This window comes from Macaca mulatta, chromosome X (genome assembly GCF_049350105.2).
Source record: "Macaca mulatta isolate MMU2019108-1 chromosome X, T2T-MMU8v2.0, whole genome shotgun sequence".
NCBI classification, from domain to species: Eukaryota; Metazoa; Chordata; class Mammalia; order Primates; family Cercopithecidae; genus Macaca; species Macaca mulatta.
In genome coordinates, this window is record NC_133426.1 from 48696188 (window position 1) to 48714070 (window position 17883).

General features: G+C 42.3%; 1 long non-coding RNA gene and 1 pseudogene across 1 annotated transcript; both read left to right on the top strand.

Moving 5' to 3' along the window:
* LOC144338600 (uncharacterized) lies at positions 1–7760 on the top strand. The gene is made up of 4 exons (XR_013412847.1): positions 1–428; positions 745–851; positions 1238–1425; positions 7625–7760. It is a non-coding gene; the product is annotated as an uncharacterized LOC144338600 (long non-coding RNA).
* On the top strand, positions 11355–12283 carry MACMULV1R-PS1059 (vomeronasal 1 receptor macMulV1R-ps1059 pseudogene; annotated as a pseudogene).

The window sequence follows — 17883 nt, forward strand, 5'->3', positions numbered from 1 at the left end:
TCCCAGCTACTCAGGAGGCTGAGGCAGGAGAATCGCTTGAACCCGGGAGGTGGAGAGTGCAGTGAGCCGAGATTGCACCACTGCACTCCAGCCTGGCAACAGAGCGAGACTGTCTCAAAAAAAAAAAAAAAAACAAAAAACAAACAAAAAAAAAGTTCTTATCATTTACAGCAACATCTTGAGAGATTCATGGGTAAAATTATGTAATATCTGGGTTTTGCTTCAAAATAATCCAGTGGGGATGTGGGTAGAGGACATAAAAGAAACAAGATTGGCTGTAAATTGATCAGTATTGAACTAGACGATGACTACATGGAGATTTATTGTATTATTCTCTCTACTTTTTTATACACTTGAAATTTTCTGTAACAGAAAAATAATTTTATGGAGGCAAAAGCTGTAAACAGTGTTCTATGCCTATATTGAGAGTATGACTTTTTTTTTTTTTTTTTTTGAGACGGAGTCTCGCTCTGTCGCCCAGGCTGGAGTGCAGTGGCCGGATCTCAGCTCACTGCAAGCTCCGCCTCCCGGGTTCACGCCATTCTCCTGCCTCAGCCTCCCGAGTAGCTGGGACTACAGGCGCCCACCACCTCGCCCGGCTATTTTTTTGTATTTTTTTTTTTAGTAGAGACGGGGTTTCACCGTGTTAGCCAGGATGGTCTCGATCTCCTGACCTCGTGATCCACCCGTCTCGGCCTCCCAAAGTGCTGGGATTACAGGCTTGAGCCACCGCGCCCGGCCGAGAGTATGACTTTTAAAAAAAAAAAGCCAGACCTGACTTTAAAAAAAATTTTATTTTAATGTAATTAAAAATATTTTTTTAGAGACAGGGTCTCACTTTGTGGCCCAGAGTGGAGTGCAATGGTGCGATCATAGCTCACTGTGCAGCCTCGAACTCCTGAGCTCAAGCGATCCTTCCACCTTAGCTTCCTGAGTAGCTGAGACTACGGCCACGAACCACCACACCCAACTAATGTCTTTATATTTTATATTATTTTATTTTTATTTTATTTTACTATATTTTATTTATTTGTTTGTTTTGAGACAGGGTCTTTGCTCTGTCACCCATGCTGGAGTGCAGTGGTGTGATCTCGGCTCACTGCAGCCTTGACTTCCTAGGCTCAAGCAATCTTCCCACCTCAATCTCCCAAGTAGCTGGGACTACAGGCATGCACCGTCACACCTGGCTAATTTTTTAAAAATTTTGGTAGAGACGGGGCCTCGACATGTTGCCCAGGCTGGTCTCAAACTCCTGGACTCAAGCAATCTTCCCTCCTCAGCCTCCCAAAATCTTGGGATTAGAGGCATGAACCACTGTGCCTGGCCTATTTTATATTTGAAAATAGAGACGGGGGTCTCGCTATATTGCTCAGGCTGGTCTTGAACTCCTGGTCTCAAGCGATCCTCTTGACTCGGCCTCCCAAAGTGTTGGGATTACATGAGCCACCACACCTGGCCACTATGCTGGGTTTAATTGTGGAGAACTAGAACTAAAGCATTGTCTTTAAAAAATAAGTACATTTTGGGCCGGGCGCAGTGGCTCACACCTATAATCCCAGCACTTTGGGAGGCCGAGGCAGGCGGATCACCTGAAGTCAGAAGTTTGAGACCAGCCTGGGCAACACGGCAAAACCCCGTCTCTACTAAAAAAAATAAAAATTAGCCAGGCATGGTGGCGAGTATCTGTAATCCCAGCTACTCGGGAGGCTAAAACAGGAGAATTGGTTGAACCTGGGAGGTGGAAGTTGCAGTGAGCCCAGATCACGCCACTGCACTCCAGCCTGAGAGACAGAGTTAGAGACTCCGTCTCAAAAATAAAAATTAAAATTAAAATTAAAAATAAAAAACATTTTGGCCTACAATTCCTGACAAAGACGGAATGTGGGCAAACGCATAATGACCTGGATTATTTCTGGGGGAGTTGTAAAAAGTTTCTGTAGTCAGCGGAAATGCTTTAAATATTTTCCATATATTGGTTCATTAATCCCCCATGAAGTAGGTACAAGTAGGGGAAACTGAGGCACAGGGACGTTGACTAATTTGCCCAGGGTCACAAAGTGAGTAAGTGGCAGAACCGCTATTTGAACCTAGCTGCACTCGTAGTGCGTTAATCTTCAATCAGCGAGGATCGTCAGGTTGGCTGCTGGATCTTTCCAGATCTATTTTTCATTACCTCGCCTTTCAAACGTTGTGGGTTCATGTTGTTTTCGTCCACATAGCTTTGAGGCTTTATCAGATTCCTCTTGGGGGCAGTGTTGCTCCAGAAATGCCAGAAAGCTCCGCTATCTCTCACTTCACCCCTAAATATACGGCATCTCCTCCCGCCCTTAGGCTCCGAAAAAAATGCTGCGGAGCCAAAAAGGCTGCAGAAAGCCGGGTGTGGCCACTGGCTCTGTAGCCAACCTGTTCCCTGCTGCTGCTGCTGCTGCTGCTGCTGCAGTCGTTTTGTTTCCCCTTAGAATCTGAGATGATTCTGAGGTCTACACTGCAAACTCTTGGCATACATCATTTCTAGAATTCCATTTCTACTCGACCTAGGCTGTGTGAATCTGCACTAGTTCGCGGCACGTTAGATCGCGCCCATTTCCCTTACTGGCAAGTTGTCAGGTTGAGGAAGCTCGAGGCCTGGAGGAGGGCATCTCCAGCCACCAGCCACGAGGCCCAGGGCCTCAAGCACCTTCCGGCCTCCGGGTGGCCTCCTCTATTCGCTGACCCAGACACTAGTCCAGTGGTTCCCAAAGTGGGGTTCCCTGGCAGGCAGCAGCTGCCTCGCTGGGAATTTATTAAAAATGCATATTCCTGGGCCCCACCCAGGACCCACTGAATCAGAAGCTGTGGGCCTGGGGCCCAGCAGTTGGTGTTTTCAGAAACCCTCCAGTGGACTCCGATGGTTCCTAGAGTTTCAGAAGCACACTGGGCTGGGCCAGCTGTGCCAAGCGGGAAGTAGCTTTTTGGCTCAAGTCCTCACAGGAACGGTCAGAGGGTCCCCATCAGTCTATCAGTGCGCACCATACAACGCTCACAGAGGGACACACGTGCGCCCGTGTGCATGCCTCCCTGTATGGGCTCCAGTTGGAGGGGGAGGGACAGTTTTGCCTTGTGGTTTTGTCACTCGCCATTGGAAAATAGCCCTTTCCCCTACTACCAACTAGCTTCCCATTGTTTTCTATTCCCTTTACTTTAATTTCAGAGAGTGTTTTCTCTTCTGTGTTTGTTTGTTTTGTTTTTTGTTTTTTGAGACGGAGTCTCACTCTCTCACCCAGGCTGGAGTGAAGTGGCAGCGATCTCGGCCCATTGCAACCTCCGCCTCCCGGGTTCAAGCGATTCTCCTGCCTCAGCCTCCTGAGTAGCTGGGATTACAGGCGCCCGCCACCACGCCCACCTAATTTTGCATTTTTAGTAGAGATGGGGGTTTTGCCATGTTGGCCAGGCTGGTCTCGAACTCCCGACCTCAGATGATCCACCTGCCTCGGCCTCCCAAGTGCTGGGATTACAGGCGTGAGCCACCATGCCGGGTCTCTCTTATCTTTGGAAAAGTCATCCATGTTGCTTGCAACTTTTTCGGAAAAGAGGGGACTACATTGTAGAAATAAATGGCAAACAGACACCCAACACCCAAGGAGTAATTTCTCATTTCTATCCTTTGAATGTTTATATTTCTAAATGTCCGTGTTTATATTTACATAAAGTTTTAAAAAAACGGTTTACTTGTACGTGTCATTTTGTTTTTATTTTAAATTTTTGTGTTTTTAATTTTGGTGATATATCATTTTGGTTTTACTTTTTCACTTTTGTATATACTGTTACGTAACATGCAGTTTTCCAGTAACACTAATTTGTGAATGCATATTTTACAATTTTATTTTTATTTATTTATTCATTTATTTATTTATTTTTGAGACAGTCTCACTCTGTCTCCCAGGCTGGAGTGCAGTGGCGTGATCTCGGCTCACGGCAACCTCCACCTCCCAGGTTCAAGCAATTCTCCTGCCTTAGCTTCCCTAGTAGCTGGGATTACAGACACGCCACCGCACCTGGCTAATTTTTGTTTTTTCTAAGTAGAGACGGGGTTTTGCCATGTTGGCCAGGGTGGTCTCAAACTCCTGACCTCAGGTGATCTGCCTGCCTCGGCCTCCCAAAGTGCTGGGATTACAGGCATGAGCCACTATGCTTGGCCTCATGTGTTTTTTTAATCCTTTATTCTCATAGTATGTTTTGTTTCATGCTGACAGTCCAGCCATTTCTATCCTTTTGCTTGTGCAAAGAGGGTTCACACATGCCCAGGTACAGAGTAGAGGTGCTGATGGGCGGGAAAATAGATGGGATGCATGGCTCAGGCTGCCGTTTGCTTCTTTAATCCTTCCAATCCAAGTTTCCTCCATCAAACCAAGTTCGCTGGCTGGGCGCGGTGGCTCATGCCTGTAATCCCAACATTTTTGGAGGCCGAGGTGGGTGGATCACTTGAGGTCAGGAGTTAAGAGACCAGCCTGACCAACATGGTGAAACCCCGTCTCTACTAAAATACAACTAATTAGCCAGGCATGGTGGTGGGTACCTGTAGTCTCAACTACTCAGGAAGACTCTCTCAACAACAAAAACAAAAAACCAAAAGTTCCATGAAAGCTGCTGACAATTGTCCCCCAGCCTCTACCTGGGCCACAGAGGTAACTTCTTTAATGTCATTGCTCCTTGTGAAGTAGGAGTAATTCCTGTTAACAGTGGAACGGAATGCAGAGTGTCCTCTGCGAGTCTAGGCCCCCACGTGTGTGAGCACTGGAGTGAAGTTACAGGAAGCTTCAGCCCCATGTGGATGCCCCAATCAGCCTGAATGCAAGATTGCCTCCCAAGCAAAGGCCTTCATTTTCCCAAGATTCTAAATGGTCCATGGCTTCCTCTGATCTAAATGTGACTTTACAAGGAGGTGACTTTGGAAGCAGTTTCTTTTCTGTGCTCCAAAATTCAGCATCATACTTAGATGATTTGAAGAAAAATGAATGTGTGAAAAACACAATTAAGGAAGATTCAGGGAAATTATAAGCTTTGTGTTTGCACATTTTGTTGACAAACATAAAATTCATAATCCACTTAAGTAACACCTAAGAATCTAATGGCTAGAAATCAAACCTAGGCTGGGCACGGTGACTCACGCCTATAATCCCAATTACTTGGGAGGCTGAGGCACGAGAATTGCTTGAACCCAGGAGGCGGAGGCTGCGGTGAGCCAAGATTGTGCCACTGCACTTCAGCCTGGGCAGCAACAGAGCGAGACTCCAGGCCTGGGCAATGGAGCGAGACTCCGTCTCAAAAAAAAAAGAAAGAAGTCAAACCTATTTGTGGTAGATTACAGAAATGGCCCTAATTCTCCACCCCTCCCTGTGTCCATGCCCCTGTGCAATATGACTTTACACCTTTTCCAATCAAGACAGAGTCTCTACCACTCTTTGAATGTAAGCTGGCCTTAGAACTTGCTTTGGCCCGTGAGACAGTAGCAAATGTGACGCAAGCAGAGGCCTGAGAAGTGCTTACAGATGCTGATCTTGGGAACCGTAAGCCTGGGCTAGCCTGCTGGAGCAAAGGTAAACCAACCCAGTGGAGAACACTCTTATACCCACCGGCCTGCCTACTGCCAGACATATGAACGAGGCCATCCTATACACTCCAGCCCCACAGGAGCTGGCCCACACTAGAACCATCCAGCTGACCCACAAAGACATAAAAATAATTTAATGTTTATTGCCTTATGTCACTAAGTTTTGGTGTTGTTTCTAATGTAGCAAAAGTCAGCTAATATACAAGTATTTAAAAATAATTTATGTAATACCAACATAAAAATTGGAAACGAGGCCAGGTGCAGTAGCTCATACCTGTAATCCCAGCACTTTGGGAGGCTGAGGCGGTGGATCACTTGAGGTCAGGAGTTCGAGACCAGCCTAGCCAACATGGTGAAACCCCCGTCTCTACTAAAAATACAAAAATTAGCCGGGCTTGGTGATGCGTGCCTGTAATCCCAGCTACTCAGGAGACTGAGCACAGGAGGTCGAGACTGCAGTGCACCATGACTGCACCACTGTACTTTAGCCTGGGTGACAGAATGAGACCCCGTCTCAAAAACAAACAAACAAAAAAAACCTGACCAAGCGATTTCACTCCTAGGCATCTACCCAAGAGAATAAAAACATGTCCACTAAAGACTTGCATGCAAATATACACTATTCTTTTTTTTTTTTTTTTTTTGAGACGGAGTCATGCTCTGCCGCCCAGGCTGGAGTGCAGTGGCCGGATCTCAGCTCACTGCAAGCTCCGCCTCCCGGGTTCACGCCATTCTCCTGCCTCAGCCTCCTGAGTAGCTGGGACTACAGGCGCCCGCCACCGCGCCCGGCTAGTTTTTTGTATTTTTTAGTAGAGACGGGGTTTCACCGTGTTAGCCAGGATGGTCTCGATCTCCTGACCTCGTGATCCGCCCATCTCGGCCTCCCAAAGTGCTGGGATTACAGGCTTGAGCCACCGCGCCCGGCCAAATATACACTATTCATACATATTGAATTACAGCATTATTCATAACAACCAGAACCTAGAAATCATCCCAATGTCTATTAGTGGTGCGCAGATAATCAAAATGTGATATAGCCATACAATGGAGTACTATCAGCAGTAAAAGGAACAAAATACTGACACAGCACCACACGGATGAGCCAGATACAAAAGACCACATACTGTATGACTCCATTTATATAAAATGTCCAGAAAAGGCAAATCTATAGAAACAGAAAGGTCAGTGGTTGCCTGAGGCTACAGGTTAGAAAGTGGAGAGTCGCCATGAGTGGGCTTGAGGGAAATTTTGGAGTTGATGGAAAAGTTCTAAAATGGGATTGTGATGATGTTGGGACGACTCTAGAAATTTACTAAAAAATCATTGAATTGACACAATGGGTGAATTTTATGGTATGCAAATTAAGCCTCAATAAAGCTATAAATATGTGCCCAGAGGTTTTTGATTTCTGCTTCAATCTTGCTACTCATTGTTAGTCTGTTCAGATTTTCTGTTGCTTTATGACCAGAGGGCTCCACTGGTGAATGCTGCCAAACATTAAAAAATAATAATATAAATCCTTCTTAAACTCTTCCAAAAATAGAAGAGGGAACACTTCCAGATTCATTTTACTTTATTTATTTTTACTTTTCATTTTTGTGGGTACACAACATGTATACATACTTAACCGGGTGCATGAGATGTTTTGATACAGGCATGCCATGTGCAACGCATAATGCAAAATAATTGTATCATGGAGAATGGGGTATCCATCACCTCAAGCATTTATCCTTTGGGTTACAAACAACACAACTACATTCTTTTAGTTATTTTATTCATTTATTTTTTTGAGATGGAGTCTCGCACTGTCACCTGGGCTGGAGTGCAATGGCGCGGTCTCGGCTCACTGCAACTTCCACCTCCCAGGTTCACGCAATTCTCCTGCCTCAGCCTCCTGAGCAGCTGGGATTACAGGCGCACACCACCACGCCTGGCTAATTTTTTGTATTTTCAGTAGAGACGGGGTTTCACTGTGTTGGCCAGGCTGGTCTCGGACTCCTGACATCGTGATCTGCCTGCCTTGGCCTCCCAAAGTGCTGGGATTACAGGCATGAGCCGCCGCACCTGGTCTATTTATTTATTGAGACAGAGTCTCACTCTGTTGCCCAGGCTGGAGTGCAGTGGTGTGATCTCAGCTCACTGCAACCTCCGCCTGCCGGGTTCAAGACATTCTCCTGCCTCAGCCTCCTACGTAGCTGGGATTACAGGCACCTGCCACCATGCCTGGCTAATTTTTGTATTTTTAGTAGAGACAGGGTTTCACCACATTGGCCAGGCTCGTCTTGAACTCCTGACCTCAAGTGATCTGCCTGCCTCAGCCTCCCGAAGTGCTGGGATTATAGGCATGAGCCACCATGCCTGGCCTTCTTTTAGTTATTTTAAAATGTGCAACTAAGTTACTGTTGACTATAGTTACCCAGTTGTGCTATCAAATACTGGGTCTTATTCATTCTATTTTTTATTGTACCCATTAACTATCCCCACCTTCCCCCAATCCCCCTATTAGCCTTCTCAGCCTCTGGTAACCATGCTTCTACTCTCTGTGTCCATGAGTTCAATCATTTTGATTTTTAGATCCTACAAATGAGAACATGTGATGTTTGTCTTTCTGTGCCTGGCTTATTTCACTTAACAATGATCTCCAGTTCCATCTTTTTATTTATTTATTTTTTTTGAGACATAGTCTCGCTCTGTCACCCAGGCTAGAGTGCAGTGGCACAATCTAGGCTCACTGCAACCTCCGCCTCCTGGGTTCAAGCAATTCTCCTGCCTCAGCCTCCTGAGTAGCTGGGATTAAAGTTGCGTGCCACCACGCCCAGCTAATTTTTGTATTTTTGGTAGAGATGGGGTTTCGCCATGTTGGCCAGGCTGGTCTCAAACTCCAGGACTCAAGTAATCAGCCTGCCTCTGCCTCCCAAAGTGCTGCAATGACGGGGTGAGCTACTGCACCCAGCCTCCATCTATGTTTTTGCAAATGACAGGATCTCATACTTTTTTATGGCTGAATAGTACTCCATTGTGTACAAGTACCATATTTTCTTTATCCATTCATCTGTTGGTGAACACTTAGGTTGCTTCCAAATCTTAGATATTGGAAACAGTGATGCAACATAGGAGTGCAGATATCTCTTCCATATACTGATTTCCTTTCCTTTCTTTTGGGTATATAGCCAGCAGTGGGATTGCTGGATCATACGAGAGCCCTATTTTTAGTTTTTTGAGGAAGCTCCAAACTGTTCTCCATACTGGTTGTACTAATGTACATTCCCACCAACCGTGTACGTGGGTTCCCTTTTCTCCATATCCTTGCCAGCATTTGTTACTGCCTGTTTTTTGGATAGAAGCCTTTTTTTTTTTTGAGACCGAGTCTCATTCTGTTGCCCAGGCTGGAGTGCAATGGTGCAATCTCAGCTCACTGCAACCTCCGCCAACCAGGTTCAAGCGATTCTCCTGCCTCAGCTTCCCGAGTAGCTGGGATTACAGGCACACGCCACCAGGCCCGGCTAATTTTTGTATTTTTAGTAGAGTCAGGGGTTTCACCATGTTGGCCAGGATGGTCTCGAACTCCTGACCTCGTGATCCACCCGCCTCGGCCTCCCAAAGTGCTAGGATTACAGGCATGAGCCACCGCATCTGGCAGGACAGAAGCCGTTTTAACTGGGGTGAGATTGTTATCTCATTGTAGTTTTGATTTGCATTTCTCTGATGATCAGTGACATTGAGCAACTTTTCATATGCCTGCTTGTCATTTGTATGTCTTCTTTTGAGAAATGTCTATGGAGATCTTTTGCCCACTTTTTGATCAGATTATTAGATTCTTTCCTCTCGGGTTGTTTGAGATCCTTATATATTCTGGTTATTAATCCCTTGATGGGTAGTTGCGAATATTTTCTCCCATTCTTTGGGTTGTCTCTTCACTTCGTGGATTGTTTCCTTTGCTGCGCAGAAGCTTTTTAACTTGATGTGATCCCGTTTGCCCATTTTTGCTTTGGTTGCCTGTGTTTGCCAAATTCATTTTACAAGGCCAGCATTACCCTAATACCAAAGTCAGACACTACAAGAAAAGAACGCTACAGCCAATATCCCTGATGAACATAAATGCAAAAAGCCTCAACAAAATACTGGCAAACCAAATCCAACAGCACATTAAAAGGATCATACATCATGACCAAATGGGATTAATCCCTAAGATGCAAGGATGGCTCAACATACACAAATTAATAAATGTGATATACCACATTAACAGAAGGAAGGATAACAATCATCTCAAAAGATTCAGAAAGAGTATTTCACAAAAATTCAATGCAACTTCATGATAAAACTCTAAATCAACTAGGTATAGATGGAATTTACCTAAGGCCATATATGCCTGGCTAATTTTTGTATTTTTAATAGACACAGGGTTTCACTATGTTAGCCAGGCTGGTCTTGATCTCCTAACCTCAAATGAGCCTCACCTCAGCCTCCCAAAGTGTTGGGATTACAGGCGTGAGCCACCGCGCCCGGCTGCAATTTTCTTCTAAGATAAAAATATTTACATAAGGGTTCTCTGGGATGGAAACAAAAGTTGGACAGAGCCATGATTATTTTAATAAAATACAATTAATAGGAGTTGTGATAAATGAAATGATGCCCCACAAAAGTGCCCATGTCTTAACCCCTGGGTCCTAGGAATATATTATGGTGTATGACAAAGAAGAATAGCGGCTGTAGATAAAATCAAGGGTGATAATCAGTTGACTCTAAAATAAAGAGATTAATTTGAATTATGAGTTTGGTGTCTACAGCCATACCACCCTGAATGCACCTGATCTTATCTGAATTATAAGTGTGAGCCTAGGGTAATCATAAAAGTTCTTAAATGTGAAAGAGAGGCTAAGAAAATTAATGCTGTGATATGAGAGTCAGTCAGATTTTGTTTTCAATTTTTTAAGTTATGTTGGGTTGGGCGTGGTGGCTCCCAAAATCCCAGCACTTTGGGAGGGCAAGGTGGGCGGATCACCTGAGGTCAGGAGTTTGAGACCAGCCTGGCCAACATGGTGAAACCCCATTTCTACTAAAAATAGAAAAATTAGCCAGGCGTGGTGGCAGGCGCCCGTAATCCCACATACTTGGGAGGCTGAGGTAGGGGAATTGCTTGAACCTAGGAGGCAGAGGTTGTGGTGAGCTGAAGTCACACCATTGCACTCCAGCCTGGGTGACAAGAGTAAAGCTCCGTCTCAAAAAAAAAAAAAAAAAAAAAAAGTATGTATACACGGCCAGGCACTGTGGCTCATGCCTGTAATCCCAGCACTTTGGGAGGCCAAGGTAGGTGGTTCACTTGAGGTCAGGAGTTCGAGACCAGCCTAGCCAACATGGTGAAACCTTGTCTCTACCAAAAATACAAAAATTAGCCAGGCGTGGTGGTGCACACCTTTAGTCACAGCTACTCAGGAGGTTGAGGTAGGAGAATTGCTTGAATCTGGGAGGTGGAGGTTGCAGTGAGCCGAGATCATGCCACTGCACTCCAGCTTGGGCGACAGAGAGAGACTCCATCTCAAAATATATATATATACACACACACAAATATTCTTAGAATATATATATATATAGTGTGAAAAATAATGCTGACTGTACTTTTGAAAATTTATGCAATAGAATCAAGAATTTTATGATAAAAAAGTGATTTTGAACATACAATAACATTTATAATGTAAAGTCTATTATTTTCAGATATTCAAAATATGTTTCTCTTTTGCAATTTAGATGATTACATTCCAGTTATGTTTTCATTGAAAAATGCCTTTTTTTTTTTCAAGGTGGCATTGGAATCTTGACCCTCAGTTTCCTCATTTTCTTCCACGTCTTCACACTTCTTCTGTAATGCAGGCCTAAGCCCACAGACCTGAGCATTTATCACCTGGCCTTCATCCACAGTGACCCTCCTTACTGTGGTGCCATTGTTGTCTCCAGGTCTGTCTGAATTACTGTATTTTCAGAACGACTTCAAGTGTAAAGGATTTTTTTTTTTACCTGAACAAGGTGATGAGGAGTTTCTCCATCTGCACCACCTGCCTCCTGAGTGTACTTCAGGCCATAATCATCAGCCCCAGAAGCTCTCGGTTTAACCATAAATATATATCATTTTCACCTGCCATTTCTTCTTTTCACATTTTCTCAGGTTTTTTTTCAGTAGTAATCTCATCTTGTGCACTGTGGCGTCTTCCGTTGTGACCCTGAGCCATCTTCTGCATACCAGTAAAGACTGTTCACTTTTCCACCGTGAACTCCATCATCAGAAGACTGTTTCTTACTCCAGATATGTTTTTCTTATAGGAACAATGCTGCTCTCAAGTGCATACAGGGTGGTTCTTTTGTTCAGGCACCAGAAGAAATTCTGATACTTTCACAGCACCAGCCTCTCCCCAAGACCTTCCCCAGAGAAAAGTGCCACTCAGACCATCCTGCTGCTGGTGAGTTTCTTTGTGGTCATCTACTGGGTCGATTTCATCATCTCATGCACCTTAACCTTGCTATGGGCATATGACCCTGTTGTCCTGGGTGTCCAGAGGCTTGTGGGCAATGTATACTGCCACTGTCAGTCTTTTGGTGCTACTCAGATCTGATAAAAGGATAATCAGTGTGACACAAACTGTGAGACAGAAGCTTAACAAGTTATTTTTATTGAAAACAGATTATTCTGTCACCAGTTAAGTTACTTAAGTAGTACAGAACTTGCTATCTAATTTAACTTAAATGTATGGATTTACACTTTCAATATGTCTAAATACTTTTGAAACAAATGCTGCCAATTCTCTGTGGGTTTTTTTTTTTTTTTTAGTTTAACATACATGATGGATAGATATTCCCATATGTTTACAAGTGTCTTCTTTTTTCATTTTGATTTTCAGGCCTTAATATAGAAAACATTTTTACTTCTTTTTGAAGTGTAATATTAAGAATATCCTTCTGGTAATATAAGCTCTCTGTCTTCGTACTTTTGAGAATGTTTTATTTTTATTTATTAAAGATATTTGACTAAATATTAAATTCTTACACTCAATATTTACTTTTCCTTGTTCTGGCTTCTATCAAGGCTGTGTGGATGGTGCCTACAAATTTGTGGCTTACCTCTGTTTTTTTTCTCCCTACTTTTAAGATTTTTATTTCTTTTTAGTGTTATACAGCTTGACTATTATTTCTGTATAAATGATCACCTGTATTTACCTTTTTTTTTGAAAACTATGTACTTCTGAATTCGAGAATTTTTTCTGGCTTTTAATTTTACAAAAAAAGTATTTCTTTTTAAAACTATATTTGTGTCTTATTCTTTGTATATATTTCAGTGAAACAATTGAATATACTTTATTCCTTCTAATCTTTGTCTTTATAGATCCATAAATATATTTACATTTTATATCACTTTACTTTTATTAGCATCGATTTTCTCTCCTTAATCTTCCAGTGCACTATTTCTCTCATTAGCTTATTCTGAGTCAATAGCTTCCCAATACAATGTATATTGAATTTATAGATTTTTATTTCTCATTTATTCACTTTACAGTTATCTCTTTCCATGGATGCTCTTCAATTTTAAAGTTTCTTCCTCTTTAAACATTATTTTTGTCTCTTATTTTATCACTGAATTGACTTAAACATTTTAAATACAATTCCAATATTATTAATTTATGTAGCATCCAATTTCTTCTTACTCTAAATTATGGAAGCTTATTTTGTGTGTGTGTGTACTTCATAACTTATAATTTAGCTGTCATGATTGGGAGATCTTTCCATGTAAATGTCTTCAATCAGTATATTTGTTTGTTCTACTTAACCTGGCACAATATTATCAATTTTGCCTTGTGATCAGCCATTGGTTTCTCACGTTGATAAAGCCTTTTAATCTTTTCTTGACTCATTTGTGTTCCTGAAAAGTTCTGATATTTTTCCTTTCAGCCCCGTTGGGCATTCTGGAGATTTTTGTAACTTCTGATGCAAACTTTCACACTGCACACATAAGTAAAATATTTTAGTTATGTATTGCTACCACACATCAGCATCTTATGAGAAATCTTGAGCCTCTTTACTTGAAATACCCCCTCCCCAATATACAGTATGGAACACTGATGTGTAGAATGTGATTAGTTTATTAATATTAGCAGCTACACATGGCCAGAATAGATTTTTCTCTCTATAAATGTTAAGTTAGTACTGGTATTTGTTATGCAATATTTGGTTCTTTAGTTTCAGTCTCAATGCTTTCTTCTTGGCATTTCATTGACTCTGTAAATTAACCTCAGCATCAATTTTCTTTTAAATTCAATAGTTATTCAAACTGATCGAAAATTAAACTTGTATGTAGCTAGATATTATTTGTGAGTTACACTTTAATTGACAGTTTCTGATGTCATTTCACAGAGTCTAGAATATAGGACCTATTGGAGATCTACTTTCATGAAATTACTGACATAATTTTGGGTCCAAAATTTCAAAATTTTAAATATTTTTATTTGGAATTTGAAAATAATTTATATGAGGCCGGGCGCGGTGGCTCAAGCCTGTAATCCCAGCACTTTGGGAGGCCGAGACGGGCGGATCACAAGGTCAGGAGATCGAGACCAGCCTGGCTAATACGGTGAAACCCCGTCTCTACTAAAAAATACAAAAAACTAGCCGGGTGAGGTGGCGGGCGCCTGTAGTCCCAGCTACTCGGGAGGCTGAGGCAGGAGAATGGCGTAGACCCGGGAGGCGGAGCTTGCAGTGAGCTGAGATGCGGCCATTGCACTCCAGCCTGGGCGACAGAGCGAGACTCCGTCTCAAAAAAAAAAAAAAAAAAGAAAATAATTTATATGGTCTTTTTACTGACTAATAATGCTATTCATTTTAATCTGATATTCAAACTGTCTAAAAAAGTTAACAATCATTGATTTATTTGTTGTATATACAGTTTATTTCCATGACAGTTTTAATGTCACCTAATATTATTTTTAATGTTTCAGTTTCTCATTTAAATATATTTTGTGTTGTTTATTTTAATCTGATTCAATCTGTATGTGCAAATGGCTTAGGGAAAAAAAAAGGCCATATATGACAAGCCCACAGCTAACATCATGTAGTCAACAGTGAAAAACTAAAAGCTTCTCCTCTAAGATCAGGAACAAGGCAAGGATGCCCATTCTCACCACTCCTATTCAACACAGTACTGGAAGTCCTAGCCAGAGCAATTAGGCACAAAAAAGAAAAGGCAACAGGCCAAGTGCGGTGTCTCACGCCTGTAATCCCAGCACTTTGGGAGGCTGAGGCAGGCTGATCACTTGAGGTCGGGAGTTCCAAGACCAGCCTGGCCAACATGATGAAACCCTGTCTGTACTAAAAATACAAAAACTTGGCCGGGCGCGGTGGCTCACGCCTGTAATCCCAGCACTTTGGGAGGCCGAGGCGGGCGGATCACAAGGTCAGGAGATCGAGACCACGGTGAAACCCCGTCTCTACTAAAAATACAAAAAATTAGCCGGGCGCGGTAGTGGGCGCCTGTAGTCCCAGCTACTCAGGAGGCTGAGGCAGGAGAATGGCGTGAACCTGGGAGGCGAAGCTCGCAGTGAGCCGAGATCGCGCCACTGCACTCCAGCCTGGGGGACACAGCAAGACTCCATCTCAAAAAATAAATAAATAAATAAATAAATAAATAAATAAATAAATACAAAAACTTAGCCAGGCGTAGTGGTGCGCACCTGTAGACCCAGCTATTCAGGAGGCTGAGGTGAGAGAATTGCTTGAACCCTGGAGGCAGAGGGTGCAACTCCAGCCTGGGCAACAGAGTGAGACTTCGTCTCCTAAATAAATAAATAAATAAAAGGCAACCAAATCAGAAAGAAAAAAAATTATCTCTGCTTGCAGATGATACAATCTTATCTCTAGAAAACTCTAAACACTTCACAAAATAATTGTTAGAACTAATAAACAAATTCACAAAATAACTGTTAGAACTAATAAACAAATTCAGTAAAGTTGCAGGATACAAAATCAACATTAAAAAATTAGTTGTGCCAGGCACGGTGGCTCACGCCTGTAATCCCAGCACTTTGGGAGACCGAGGTGGGTGGATCACCTGAGGTCAGGAGTTCAAGACCAGCCTGGATCACGTGGTGAAACCCCGTCTCTACTAAAATATAAAATATTAGCTGGGCGTGGTGCCGAGCGCCTGTAATCCCAGCTCCTCAGGAGGCTGAGGCAGGAGAATCGCTTGAACCCAGGAGGTGGAGGTTGCAGTGAGCCGAGATGGTACCATTGCACTCCAGCCTGGGCAACAAGAGCGAAACTCTGTTGCAAAAAAAAAAAAAAAAAAAAAAATCAGTTGCATTTCTATACACCAACAATGAACTATCTGGAAGGGAAATTAAGAAAATAATTCCATAATTCCATTTACAATGACATTAAAAAGAACAAAATACTTAGGAATAAATTTAAGCAGAGGTGAAAGACATGTACACTGAAAACTACGTAACATTAATTAAAGAAACCGAAGACAATACAAATGAATAGAAAGACATCCTGAGCTTGTGGATTGTTAGACTTAAATTAATATAGTTAAAACGTCTATACTACCCAAAGCAGTCTACAGATTCAATGCAATCCCTATCAAAATCTCAATGACATTTTTTACAGTAATAGAAAAAAAATCCAAAAATCCATATGGATCTACAAAAGGCCCCATAGCCAAAACAATCTTGAGAAAGAAGAACAAAGCTAGAGTCATCACACTTTCTGCTTTCAAAATCTAATTTAAACAGTATGCTACTGGCATAAAAACAGACAGACATATAAACCAATGAAACAGAATCAAGAGCCCAGAAATAAACCTCACACATATGGCCAACTAATCTGACAAAGGTACTCTGGATACACAATAGGAAAAAGATAATCTCTTCAACAAATGGTATAGGGAAAATTGGATATCCACATGCAAAATAATGAAATTAGACCCTTATCTTACACTACACACAAAAATAATTTATTTGGAATTTATTTTAATTATTCCATTATTTTAATAAATTTTATTTCTAAATAAATATAAATACATTTATTTTTAAATAAATGGATTTAAATGTAAGACCTGACCCTGTAAAAATGGGACACCTGTATAGGGCATTAATCATGAATAGAGCTTGCAGGACTAGAAGTTGCTCTGGGTGAGTTAGTGTGCGGGTGGTAAGTGAATGGGAAGGCCTAGGACATTCCTGTACACTACCATGGACATTATAAACTCTGTACACTTAGGCTACACTGCATTTATTTAAAATATTTTTCTTTTTTGGGCCAGACACTGTGGCTCACGCCTGTAATCCCAGCACTTTGGGAGGCCGAGGCGGGTGGATCACCTGAGGTCGAGAGTTCGAGACCAGCCTGACCAACAGGAAGAATCCCTGTCCCTACTAAAAATACAAAATTAGCTGGGTGTGGTGACGCATGCCTGTAATCCCAACTACTCGGGAGGCTGAGGCAGGAGAGTCGCTTGAACCCAGGAGGCAGAGGTTGCGGTGAGCTGAGATCGCACCATTGCACTCCAGCCTGGGCAACAGGAGCTAAACTTCATTTCCAAAAAACAAAAATTCTTTTTTTTTTTTTTTGAGACAGAGTCTCACTCTGTCTCCCAGGCTGGAGTGAGGCAGCACAATCTGGGCTCACCGCAACCTCCGCCTCCAGGGTTCAAGCGATTCTCCTGCCTCAGCCTCCCGAGTAGCTGGGATTACAGGCACGTGCCACCAGGCCCAGCTAATTTTTGTATTTTTAGTAGTGACAGGGTTTCTCCATGTTGGCCAGGTTGGTCTCGAACTCGTGACCTCAAGTGATCCATCCGCTTCGGCCTCCCAAAGTGCTGGGATTACAGGTGTGAACCACTGCATCTGGCTCATTTAAAATATTTTTCTTGGCTGACTCTGGGCACACTACCTATGAGTTAGCCCTGCTTCTCAAGGAGCAGTACCATTCAAAAAATTAAAATTAAAAAAAAAAAAGAGAAAAATACATTTAAAAAAATTTTTCTTCTATAATAAATTAATCTGTGTTTACTGTAACTTTTTTACTTTATGGACTTTTTACTTTTTAAAAAACTTTTTGACTCTTTTGTAATAATACTTAGTCTAAAATTAAAGACATTGTATAGTTGTATAAAAATATTTTCTTTTTTTATATCCTTATTGTATTTTTCTATTTTTAAAAATATTTTACATATTGCTTGAGCCCAGGAGTTTGAGATCAGCCTGGGCAACATGGTGAAACCCCATCCCTACAAAAAATTAGCTGGGCATGGTGGT